Here is a 14371-nt window from a genome sequence, read left to right on the forward strand (position 1 = left end):
GGACCCGATACTGAGCCATGTCTGCAGTCTACAGGACCCCCTCCACCCCCACTGTCCACTCCACTGTTCAACACACAGCCACTCATGCATGGACACACTTCTAATTACAGCCAAATGCCTGTGCGTGTGTGTGTGCGTGCCTGGTTGTGTGCGTGCGTGCCTGCCTGCGTGCAACTTGATGAGTGACATTATCTGCCTGCTAACAAAAAAAGTCAGTGTGCCATGTGCTAATGGTCTGTGTACTCATTACCATGTGCTGGTCATCTTCGGACAGCAGTGTCTCTCACACTGTAGATTAGAACAATAGAAGACAAGTGATTATACAGTACAGTAAAGCCAGTACAATCAATTTTCTTCCATTCATACTTAATTAATATTAAGTCAATAATATTTTCGAAGTATATTAATTTAATTCTAATACTTAACTGTTTGTGTTGTATGTATATGTGCTTTTTTCTGTGCCTATAATGGCATGTCTAAAACGGGAATGCCAGGTTGATAGAGGTTAAAATCAGGGTTTTCTCAATTAAACTCAAACATAAAAAATAAAAATAAAGAAATTAAATGCAGTAACGGTTTGGAATTGGGATATCCTAAAATGAACCGAGATGTCATATATATTTGAAACATGAATAAGAATTAGTACCAACCAAAGCGTAAAACAACCATGCTCTAGAAAGCCACCTCTCCTGGGGCCTTTTGTGCAGCAAAGAGCTCATATGCATATTATTTACATTTACAACTCACTAAGCACGTATATTAATCTTCTACACCAAGTCCAGGAGGTATAACAAAATTATGGATTCATGCCAAGAAAAAAAACATACTTCTCATCCAAATTGTTGTTGTTTGATAACTGTAAAGCTTCAGTGAACATGATTATGAACTAAAACTAATTTGTATATTTACCCCCTTAATTTCCAAACGTCTGGTTTTATGCAACGTCTGTGCATAAAATGACAGCTTTGGCCCTATACTATTCTTGTTACTATTCTTGTTTGTTTAATAATAATAAACTAAATTAATTAGTCAGCCTATATATTTGCGTGCACAACATGACTATCATCATATCTTGGAAGTTTATCAGCAGTTTTGGGGGAGGGGTGTAGGTGTTGACATTCACATGTAAATATGAAATTTGGGGCAAATGTCATCTGCAATGTGCACACACACACACAAGAACACACGCAGACGCACGCACACACGCACACGCACACGCACACACACACACACACACACACACACACACACACACACACACACACACACAACTCTTTTGTTCGCGCCCAGTCAGTCGGACACTGCTCACCCATAAACAATGAGGTCTCCACCATTACAATGGAATAGGAGTTAAGAATGAAGAGTTGGGGGGGGGGGGGGGGTAATGTTCCCCTTCTGCCAAGGTTGGGGTGTCGGTGACAGAGGGGTCACACCAGTGGGGGTCAGAAAGACAGCGAAGAAGGTGAAAGGTCACTGGTGACTGGTGTGTGTGTGTGTGTGTGTGTGTGTGTCGTTCAGATGTGTGCACGTGAGTGTGTGCATGCACAAGTTGCTTCCCAACACTAACATCACCCAGAAAGACTTGGGATGAAGGGGGGAATTAAAAAACTTCAGTGCACTGTGCCTACACAAGTTGCGACTGCAGGTCGCAACATGTGTAGGCACAATGCAAGGAATAAATGCATTCGCCATGTATCTGAAGGAAGTCTGATCCAATCATTTTTAGATTTCTCCAGTTTAATCCTGAGTTTAAGTTTTTGTTGTGTTCAAGATCTGATTTTAGGCATGTTTAAGCCTCCAGGAAAATCAGTGTTGAGGTACTTAATCCACTGTTTTTCATTAAAACGTCTTTGTCCTACTGTCCAGTTGGGATTGTGTTGAAGTCCAGCGCATTATAGAGCTCCAATGCCAAGTAAATGCAGTTGCTGGTTCTGGTTGTTATTTGTTGTTTAATCTCTAACACACGTTTTGTAGTTCTATTTTTGACTAATTGTTTGGGTTTGAAGTATTCTGGTCCCTGGCGGGCTGGTGTGTTGATTTCTTTTAGCTTGCTGTGTACTAGATAATCTTTAAGGTTTTTGTTTATTCTGTAGGCCGATATAATTTTATAATCTTTTAGAAGATCATCCGTTCGGTTCTCAAAATTCCTTTTTATTCTGTTGTTGGCTAGTGTGCTCTGTGTTGAATAACTGGTTATCAGGGCCAATTTGGGACCTGGATCCTGCACTCTTATTTCTAAGAAGATACTTTGAGCTTTCCGGAGGAATGTCCTAGTTTATCCTCTTAGTCTGAGGGCCTTAAATAGTGTTTTACAAGCTATTTTGAAATCACTTCTTTGCGTGCAAATCCTATGGAATCTTAGTAGTTGTGATTTGACTATCCCTGTGTAGGAGTGTGTCGGGTGGAATGACGTTTTGTGTAATAGGGCGTGGGTGTCTGTTTCTTTAAAGAATACTTTTAAGTCTAGTTTCCCATTTGTGTTAAAGTTTGGGCCCTTGAAGATTGTTACATCAAGAAAGTCAATCCTTTCAGTGTGTGTCACAAATTTTATCGTTATGGATCTATGATGGCTATTTAGAACATCAATAAATTCCTGGAATTCTTCCTTGCTATGTTCCCATATTCCAAATATATCATCCAGAAACCTATAATAATGTGTTGGTTTAAGTCTGCATTTTTCTAGTGCTGTCTGCTCCCATATGCTCATGTAAATGTTTGCATAAGATGGTGCAAATCGCTTTCCCATGGCCGTCCCTTTGATTTGTAAATAAAACTTGTTGTTAAAGGAAAAATCATTCTGGGTTAGATTTAAGTCTAGCAATTGAAGTAATTCCTCCTCTGGTCGATTTGTGTCTGGGTATTTACTAAAGACTTCTTTAACTGCTAGTAGGCCTGCTTCTGTCTCAATGTTTGTGTAGAGGCTGTCTATATCTATTGAAAACAGAAAGGCCTCCCTTCCTACTATAATAGCTTTAATTTTGTCTACAAAATCGTAAGTGTCTTTTATAAAACTGGGGTGTTTTATCGACAGTGGGTTTAGGAAGTATTCAATAAACTCTGCTGTCTGATAAGTCTCACTGCCACAGTCCGACACAATTGGTCTCCCAGGTGGAATTTCATATGGTATTGTCCATGAATCCGGGCTTTTGTGTATTTTTGGTAAAAGATAAAATATCCTAGCTCGTGGGCTGTCCTGTCCTATTGAATATTGATGTTGTTTGGCATTTATGTGCTTCTTTTCCCTCAGTTTGTTTACGATGGCTTTGGCTTTTACGGCTGTCTCTATGTAAATTGGTTGGTCTAATTGCCTATAATGGTCCTGATTGTTGAGCTGTCTCTCACCTTCTAACAGGTATTTGTGTCTGTCCATAATTACTATGCAGGAGCCTTTGTCTGCTGGCTTGATTACGATTTGTTTGTTGTTGATTAGTTCCCTAAGTGCCCTGGTTTGTTCTATTGTGAGATTATCTTTTTCCTTAATGTGTCCTGGTATGCGTTTTACCGTATTCATGTCCTTCTCAATTAGTTGTTTAACACTACGAAGTCTGAAAAAATTTCACTACTACTCAGTCGGCTGAACGGTCAAGGGGACCGTGTTTTTGGTGCGATTTGATTGGCCACTCTCTCCCCCACACGTCCCTCTCCAGCTGGAGAAGACATTGTTCAAGCCTGCATCCCATTTCCAACGAATTAAATCATAATATGTTTCTTAACACATGTTTTCACTCCTAAAATGTATAAAACTAATAATAGGCCTACATGTGAAAAATATATATTTTAACGTTGCCCGTTAGTACTATATTGCAACATGCCTTTTGTTGTTCTTTTTTTTCCTTCCAAAAGAGCAAAGATCACTTGTCTTTTCTTGTGTGTTATCGATGTAATTAATATATGTGACCCCACGCGATGTACAGACTGCTTGACTAGGCATGTAAACATGACATAATTGTATTAATGTTTAAGTGTAATGATGTTATTGACCGGATTGTCCGTAGTCCTCCAGCCGTTAGCTTACAGTTGCTAATATTATAAGCTAACAACATTACTAAAGCCAATGTATTGCATTAAATGCGGCCTGTCCGCGGTAAATTACTTATACAAGTGAGTCGCGTTATATCTACCTAAATTACCAGCCAAAGTACATTCCAAATAAACAATTATTAGCCACGTTATGTTGTTATATCAGTTTAATTAATAAAAACATCGTTCAGAATACGGCCGTTAGCACTGTGAATTCAACATCCGGTGAGGAGAGGATACGGATCGTGTATGTGTTGTGTATGGAAATCAGCGCATACGGATGTACCGGATGTAAGCCTTGCACACTAAATGCACACTAAATAGCCTTGCTAAATAGCCTTGCACACTAAATAGAAAGCCTGCAGCCTGGTGATACAAAAAATAAACTCCACACGTGAAATGCCACTGCATGTTGAGGAGAAACCCCAGCTCAGCTGCTGTTTATAACATCGAGCAGTTATTGAATTCATGAACATTTACATGCTTCCCTGAGAGGGAGAGAGAGAGAGAGAAAAAGGAAAGTTCCACGGATCTGGTCGCTTGCAGAAAAGTTTACAGATAAAGAAGGAGCTGAACTATTTTGACTGACAAAGAGCTGGCGATATTTAGCCTATATGCCAGAATAGGCTGTGGCTGTGCTGTGAAACAAATTCATCCACAGCAGCAGGCCTACATACGTTCCACGTCGCTTGCAGAAAGAACTGTTCTTTTGACTGACAAAACATTTAGCGGTTCGGGAGGTCTATCTGGTTGGAATTATTCCAAACACTTTTTATTTTGTATCGCGCATCGGCAAGCGTTCTCGCTTCATGGAAAGTAAATGTCGGGTCGAGTCTAACCGAGCATTCAATAATAATAATAATAGTAACAATGATAATCATTGTATTCATATTCCTATTATCTTATCAAAATAATAAACAAATTCCAAGTTAATTAACCATCCAAACGTATATGATTTAATTCGTTGGACATGGAATGCAGGCTTGAACAACAACAACATCTCCAGCTGTCTGTTTGTGTGCTCTTTTTTTTTCTCCACCTTTTTTCTTTAGATCATAACTCGCTCATTTTTTGCTCATTTAAAAAAATTCAAAATACCATGTAAACTATGGAATTGGGGCTTTCATTTGGTATATAAGGCGCTATATAAGGCGCTCTCTACGAAACGATATCAAGTGAAAAGGAAATGTCGGGGAATCACCATTAACGTCACCATTATCAAGCAGCGCAAACAAAAGACGAGAGGGGGAGAAAGGGTGACGGCGGTCGATTGGGCCGATTATAGTCAGACTGAGTAAGAGATATATGCCTAAAATCATATTTACAAAACGTTTCAAATGGAAAAAAAAACAGAGATGATTTCAATCGAATATTTAGACAAAGTCATGCAAGGGGAACTTTCTCTGGACTCCATGGGCTAAGAAAATAAACGTTGAAATCTCAAATTCGGTCAGAACGGCTGCTCAGACTTCCTAGTGTTAAGGCTGGTAGGGAGCATCGTCTCGGCAGGTTCCCAGTTTGAACCTGGTCGAAACGGTTGTATTTCTCTTCCCTGGTCCCTTCCAAAGTGTGTGGCTAGTTTCAGTCTGCAGTGATACTGGGAAAGGTCTTTCTTTAACCTGTTGGTTTGTTGTTTGTAGATGTCCAGAGTTGGAACAAATGAAAGTCCCTTTTCCAGCAGTTCGGTCTGGTGTTGATCTGGTTGGAAGTAATGCGACAGATTAATTATGTTAGACTTACTCCCCCTCCTTTCTTGGTTTATGGGGTCAATAAGTTTAAACTAGTAAGCCAATTTTCAAGCATTGCTTTGCCTGTCTCTTTTTTCCAATGTATGTTATCAGGACCCACTTTAAAGTCCCTTTCATCCAATTTCGGGAGGAAACTATGGCCATGGCCTTTTAGAATATTGCGATTTAACTCTCTTAAGTTTCCTTTATCCTTGTGTGAGAGGTCATTTGAGAAGTTGATTAAAGGGATATGGATACTTGCGGTTGGAAATGCGTTCTGTGCTGCTGCGATGGTCTCTCTCAAGGCCCTCTGTACTGTTTTTTGACTGTGGCCTCTCTCGTTTATCCCAACCGATAGGATACAATGTGCTACAGTGGTGTTCCTTGGTAATCTCTCCAGTAGGACCTTCGTATGTTGGAATGACATTCCTGGGTAGCCATCCACTTGCAGATCCGGTCGTCTGAGAGATGGGATGAGAGATGGGATGTTGCCCATGTTTGAGTCTCCTACGATGACGATGCTTTTCTCCGGGTGTAGTCTCCAACGTATGTTCTTCTTCCCCGTGGAGATGTGTTTGTAGACTACCCCTGGGGTCCTTGGTTCAACTATCTCTGGTTCGTCTTCCCAACACTAACAACACCCAGAAAGACTTGGGATGAAGGGGGGGGGGGGGGGTGTTATTCTTCTGTACTTCATTATACTCAGAACACTGAAAACAATCACAAGCAGTCGCCACTAAATGCAAATATTAACATCCATTCTAACTCCTCCATTCAGACGGTTCTATGAACACCCCGCAGGGACGTACAGCGAGCGGGAAGATAATGGATTTGAAAACCCACACATACAATCGTTTTTCTGTCTCCTACAATTGACGTTAAGGGAGGAAAATAGGTCTTTTCTCCCGTGGTGTAAATGGTTTGTGTGACCACACCATGATGAAAGGAACTGTGCGAAGGCCTAAACATCTCCAGGCCATTTAGAGAAGTTTCAAGGACGTATGATCTAATGGCTTTAGGGTGCCAAGTGTGGCTTCAACGTGACAGCTGGGATTGAAACGATTTCCCAACACACACACACACACACACACACACACACACACTCGCACACGCACACGCACACACACACACACGTAAATACAGATGATCAAATGTATGCATGCACACAGTGTAACTGTACACACACACACACACACGCACACACACAAATATACAATGCACATGCACTCTGCTCTCACACAATCACAGACTCGGCCCATGGAAGGAATCACACACACACACACACATACATGCACACACAGCAGCGTGAGCGGCATGCAGTGCCCTCTCACCCACCCACACAGCCATTATAAACAGCATAAACACCAATGACAAGTTGAGATTAATGAAGGTCCCCGGCAGTGACAGCCCAATTTAATTGTCAGCCATGATGGCTGCTGAACCCCGGCAGTATATTTGTACAAGGTTACCGCAGAGCCTTAAAATGTCACTAATTGATCATGACCAATAAGTAATTAGAAAAACTGATAGCGTGTCCTTTCTGTACACGTGGCAATGACGCCCAGTAGGGATAGGTCCTGCGTGCGCTCTGTGTGTTGTGTGTGTGTGTGTGTGTGTGTGTGTGTGTGTGTGTGTGTGTGTGTGTGTGTGTGTGTGTATGTTCTGAGCTTAATGAGCAAGCATGCAGAGATGGTCTCGGTTGATACTGTGAGAGAGTTCCATATCAGAAAATCCTGATAATAATAATATAAAGTATTAGTCAATTATATAGTACTATAGTAGTAGTATTATCATGTGTTCATTTCATGTCATTTGTAGATCTGATATTATATGTAATAGCAGATCTACAAGCTCACAACGTGTCAAGTTGTGATGTGTTGTGAGAATGTTGATCACTAGAGAAATTTTGCGTAGAGTGAAAAGTGGACGGATCCTTAAGTTATAGTATCCTTGGGGGACTCCGGACACTGAAATATCTAGTGTTTAAGAAGCCTCACTTGCTGTAAAACCAGCACCGAACCAGACCTTGGAAGCTGAAAAGAGAACATGCAGTGCAACTGTACATTCATTCATTCATTTAACTGAGAGTTTGGAATATACAGGGAAAATCTGGGACCTCAAAGATTAAGGCCTATAGGCTACAAGTGTAGCCTCGGACTATAAAAGCTTCAGACAAGCGAGTACAGGTCTGTGCTCTGCAGAAAATAAAATGTTCCTACTCCTGTACTCATAATGCTAAGGTCAACTGCAATTAGGGTTATTTGATATTAGAAATGTATCTGCATATTTTCTGCTGAGTTTCTGCTTTTAATGGCACAGGACAAATAAAAGAGAGGAGGGGTGTCACACACCACATCAGAGGTAGGAATCAAACCATAGCGTGTCACACTCATGTGGTCACAATGGTCCCTTATAGTAGTCAGTTAAAATGTTTTACTTAATTTCAGAATGAATGTACACACATTTATACACAGTAACAGAGTAGTAGTAGTACCTGTTTTGAGGGGCGCTAGCCCCATCCTATGCCCAGCTTTATCTGTTTGTGTGAACACAAACACGATGATTTGAATGGCTGATCACCCCATAGCGATGATTTGATTGGCTGAGAAGATATTGAGGATAAAAATAAAGTGAGGACAGAAAAGTGAAGACGAAAAAAGTGATTGGCCGGAATGACATTTGTGATTATTTGATTGGCTAGAGCACGGAATGTAATGTATATGATGATGTACTGTATGATGATAAGAGTGGTCCTCACTTGACACGAATGTGATTTTTACAATAATAATAATTATGAATGAACCGCTTTAAAATATAACCACAAATAATGAAATAGTGAAAACGAGCTCTACAAGTTCACAACTTATCACAGAGCAACTATAACAAAGACAATGGTGAACGTTATAGTTATCGTTATAGTGCTTGGTGTGAACGGCCGCTATGTACCCCCCCCCCCCCCCCCCCCCTCCCTCTCTGGGGGTTTCATGGGTTATTCTAACCACCATGAGGCTGACAGCAGCCTTGGCCACAGACCCCCTGGCTTGGCTACACGTCCTCTGCTGGCAGCCCAAGGCCTGGCTGGCTGCGTTGGCTCACTGGGAAGGAATGTGTGAGAGAAAAGACACTGTAAATAAATACTCAAGGCTCAAACAGTGACACCACGACCAGGGGAGTGGGAGTGGGAGAGAGAGAGAGAGAGAGAGAGAGAAAGACCTACAATACAGATCGTATTTGCCTTTATATTCTAAAATAGGTGTACACAAAGTACTGATATAGTAGAAAAAGGAACATTTTGCATATACCTGTATATTGCAATAATAATAATGTGTGGTTGTCAATCCCAAGCACAGCTGAATGTGTGCCACACACCATTTGTGCACTACTGACCGACACCACTCCACTCCTTCCAAGTTATTCATGCACTGTCAACTCAGATTCTGGCCTTTATTAATGTTACAAACTGTAACTACCTCCAAACCACAACAAGAGAGAGAGAGATATTCTGGATGGTAGCAATTTACAATTTACAATTTACAATTTAGGCATTTAGCAGACGCTCTTAATCCAAAGCGACAGGACATAGGGCAGGACTTAGCTGGGAAGAAGAGAAGCTCAGTCTTGTCTGGGTTCAGCTTGAGGTGGTTGGAGGACATCCACTGTGATATGTCAGCCAGGCATGCAGTGATGCGCTCTTCCACCTGAGTGGCAGAGGGGGGGAAGGATAGGAACAGTTGTGTGTCATCGGCGTAGCAGTGATAGGATATATTGTGAGCAGAGATGATAGTGCCAAGGGATTTAGTGTACAGTGAGAAAAGGAGGGGACCAAGTACAGATCCCTGTGGGACCCCAGTTTGGAGGGTTCGGGGGGATGATAGCAGACCTTTCCAGGAAACCTGGTAGGTCCGATCGGTGAGGTAGGAGGAGAACCACTTTAGTGCCGTTCCACCGATGCCTAGCTCCGCTAGGGTTTCTAGGAGCAGCTGGTGGTTCACTGTGTCAAATGCTGCTGATAGGTCTAGGAGAATCAGTACTGCAGAGTGGGAAGCAGCTTGGGCAGCATGTAGTGCTTCTGTGACTGCCAGCAGGGCAGTTTCTGTGGAGTGGGCCTTCTTGAATCCGGACTGGTTGGGATCCAGCAGGTTGTTCTGTGAGAGATGGAGAGAGAGCTGGTTGGAGACGACACGTTCAATGGTTTTAGAAATAAATGAAAGGAGTGATACCGGTCTGTAGTTCTTGACATCTGAGGGGTCAAGGGTTGGTTTTTTGAGGAGTGGTGTTACTCTGGCTGACTTGAGGGCAGATGGGACGCAGCCTGAGGTTACTGAGGTGTTGATGATGGAGGTGATGAAGGGGAGCAGATCAGGTGCGATGGTCTGGAAGATTGGAGACGGGACAGGGTCAAGAGGACAAGTGGTAGGTCTAGAGGATGTTACTAGTTGTAGAACCTCGTCTGGGGAAAGAGGAGAGAAGGAGGACATGCATGGTATGTTGGGGTTGGTGTTGGTTGAGTCAGATGCCACTTTATGTGGGAGGGGAGGAAAGGAGCTGCTGATATCATCAACCTTCTTCTCGAAGTAGTTGACAAAAACATCAGCAGTGAGGGATGAGGGTTGAGTGGGGGGAGGGGGTTTAAGGAGGGAGGTGAAAGTGGAGAAGAGCTTCCTTGGGTTAGAAGTACAGGATTGGATTTTGGTGTGGTAGAAGGAGGTTTTAGCAGTGGTTAGTGAGTGGGCAAAGGCAGAGAGGAGTGAGTGAAAGTGTGAAAGGTCATCTGGTAGCTTTGACTTGTGCCACTTTCTTTCGGCTGCCCTTAGAGGTGTTCGTTCAGATCTGAGAGTTTCAGATAGCCAGGGAGCCGGTGGACATGAGCGAGCTGGCCTGGATGAGAGCGGGCAGTGTTGGTCGAAAAAGTTCAGAGTACTGAGTTCACTCACTGTGTACCAAGTAGCCGGTTAACAAAGCAAGTGCAGAGGTGAGACTACCCGTTAGTCAGATCGCCTTTGTAACTGGCCACTATATATAGTGTTGGAGGTTTATTTCCTGGAAATTGAGGGCGTGGCTAAAGTGTTCAAATGAGCCTGTTTGATGGCTGAGTTGATAGCAGTTAGCCAGTCCTAATTAATCCCTTTGTCCAGTTTCAAAGGTACAATTTGACTAAGTAAGTAAAAACACAGACAGAAGACAAGTACAAGAATAATAAAGAGAGTAAAAAGTATAGAAAAAGTTCAGAGTACTGAGTTCACTCACTGTGTACCAAGTAGCCGGTTAACAAAGCAAGTGCAGAGGTGAGACTACCCGTTAGTCAGATCGCCTTTGTAACTGGCCACTATATATAGTGTTGGAGGTTTATTTCCTGGAAATTGAGGGCGTGGCTAAAGTGTTCAAATGAGCCTGTTTGATGGCTGAGTTGATAGCAGTTAGCCAGTCCTAATTAATCCCTTTGTCCAGTTTCAAAGGTACAATTTGACTAAGTAAGTAAAAACACAGACAGAAGACAAGTACAAGAATAATAAAGAGAGTAAAAAGTATAGAAAAAGTTCAGAGTACTGAGTTCACTCACTGTGTACCAAGTAGCCGGTTAACAAAGCAAGTGCAGAGGTGAGACTACCCGTTAGTCAGATCGCCTTTGTAACTGGCCACTATATATAGTGTTGGAGGTTTATTTCCTGGAAATTGAGGGCGTGGCTAAAGTGTTCAAATGAGCCTGTTTGATGGCTGAGTTGATAGCAGTTAGCCAGTCCTAATTAATCCCTTTGTCCAGTTTCAAAGGTACAATTTGACTAAGTAAGTAAAAACACAGACAGAAGACAAGTACAAGAATAATAAAGAGAGTAAAAAGTATAGAAAAAGTTCAGAGTACTGAGTTCACTCACTGTGTACCAAGTAGCCGGTTAACAAAGCAAGTGCAGAGGTGAGACTACCCGTTAGTCAGATCGCCTTTGTAACTGGCCACTATATATAGTGTTGGAGGTTTATTTCCTGGAAATTGAGGGCGTGGCTAAAGTGTTCAAATGAGCCTGTTTGATGGCTGAGTTGATAGCAGTTAGCCAGTCCTAATTAATCCCTTTGTCCAGTTTCAAAGGTACAATTTGACTAAGTAAGTAAAAACACAGACAGAAGACAAGTACAAGAATAATAAAGAGAGTAAAAAGTATAGAAAAAGTTCAGAGTACTGAGTTCACTCACTGTGTACCAAGTAGCCGGTTAACAAAGCAAGTGCAGAGGTGAGACTACCCGTTAGTCAGATCGCCTTTGTAACTGGCCACTATATATAGTGTTGGAGGTTTATTTCCTGGAAATTGAGCGTGTACCAAGGAGTGTATGCTGGCCGAAGATTAGTTTTCCCTCCTTTTTCAGTGGTGCAACCACTCCTATAGACAGCTATGTGTGTCCCTGCCTGGGTCCCTGGGTCTGTGTGTCCAAGCACGAAAATAGCGTTATAGCGTTTGTTCACCACCAAGTGTCACTGTTGCACAGCCTAACACACAGACAGTACAGTACAGTACAGTACAGTACAGTACAGTACAGTACAGTACAGTACAGTACAGTACAGTACAGTACAGTACAGTACAGTACAGTACAGTACAGTACAGTACAGTACAGTACAGTACAGTACCACTCACTGCAGACGGGTCTGATTTTATTTGAAGCGATAGTTTACACACAACACCAGAATCATAATTATGCGCGCGCGCGCGCAAACACACACACACACACACACACACACACACACACACACACACACACACACACACACACACACACACACACACACACAATTCATACAGTACTTGAACTGATTATTATGCATAATCTATTATAACTTTTTAACAACTTTAAACAACTTTTTAACCAAACATAATAGCAATGGGATGAACCCAGGTGGTTATAACTCCGCCCCCCAGAGCAGAGGTAGATAAACCAACGGTACAGTACAGATGGCCTCGACCAGGCCCATATGCCCATATACGGTCATGAATGATGCAGAGCCCCCCATGAAGGGTCGTATGAGAAGTTATTGAAAAACAGCCGTCTCCGGCTGACTGTTCATGGCCGACTGTTTATGACAGAAAGGCCAGCATGCAGCGTAAATCATACAGAAGTCATGGCGGCAGAGAGTGCGATTTCCGTAACACACTCTAAATGTCACCAACGAAGCCAAAGTTTTGTTTGGGTTTTACACGCGACTTGTGCTCGATGGAACCAGTACTTTATTTATATTAAGGAAAGAGACAGAGAGAGGAGGCGGTGCTCTAGCTATGTGTTAAAAGATAAATGTGTATGAAAGCAAAATACTTTTGTGACTTACTGTACTGTATGTGTCCTTGTTCTCTCAAGGTACAGTATCAACCGTAGTGGTGTAGTGGCTGTACTGCCTATCAAAGTTAAGAGTTAACATCCAGAAGGGAAGCACGCACATCTCAGAAAATGTTGACGGGTGCTGAACAAAAATATACGGATGTCCGCACACCGTTCTTAAGCTCCCAGAAGTTTATTTGAGGTATATCAGGATTTAACGTTTCGACCCTTCCGGGTCTTCATCAGGAATGAATATACAACAAAGTAGGCGTGTTTAATATACAAGTCAACAAGCTGTCTTTGCAATGAGGGTAATCAAAGTAGTCACGTGACACACCCACCACATCTACTGACATACAGTACAAGCATCACAAAGTTGTAGAGACAGAGTCTAGTAGAAAGATAATTGAATATTATGCACTAAGGCCAGTGGTAGAATCAATGAATATAAAAGTTAATGATGAAGAAATGTTGGATATAAATAAGATAATGCATAGTGAATGAAAGAATACACATTAGGCTATACATGAATACATTTGATGGTCAGATTACATTAAACAAAGTCTTGTCTTTCATTATTTGTATGAATTTCTGATATTGGCTTCTAAGCCTGAATTGCACATTTGTATTGCTATTTCAACACACCTTAACCAAAGAGCAACACGCAGTGACAAGACAGCACTGAGTTTCTAACATATGCCATGTCAAAAAGTGTGCGTTTGTCCCCAGCTAGGCTCATGGATGTGTTGAAGGTTGACACATCCTCTTTAACACTATAAGCAGCCTATCTATCACCACGAGTTATCGCCTTTTCAACATACTGCACTGTGTATTTGTCTTCCCAAACCTGGGTGACATGCCAACCAGACCTTATTACCTATTCATATATGCTGGCAGTGAGTGTGCACCGCTCCGTTTAGCATGCATTGCTAAAACATAGATTTCAAGAGTTGCGCCTCACCCGCCTAGTTTTCCCAAGTTGTCTCGGGGACCTGCTGTTAGCGTTAAGGCTAATGATATCCACAGGGCTGTGTGTGCATGTGTGTATGTGTGTGTGTGCACATGTGTGTGGTGCATAAAGGGGTAAAAGGTGTTCACCCTTTCACTTGCTGAGCCCATATGAACCCGTGCTGTACACACCAAAGGGGGGTGGGGAGTGAGGGTGCGTCCTCACCCCTGACACAGCTGTCACCCTCTCTCACTCTCACGCACACACACGCACATGCGAGCCAGTGCGGGCGCACGCACGCACACACACACACACACACACACACACACACACACACACACACACACACACACACACACACACACACACACACACA

Source organism: Protomyctophum parallelum, assembly GCF_964188405.1.
Source record: "Protomyctophum parallelum genome assembly, chromosome: 10".
In the NCBI taxonomy this organism is placed as follows: domain Eukaryota; kingdom Metazoa; phylum Chordata; class Actinopteri; order Myctophiformes; family Myctophidae; genus Protomyctophum; species Protomyctophum parallelum.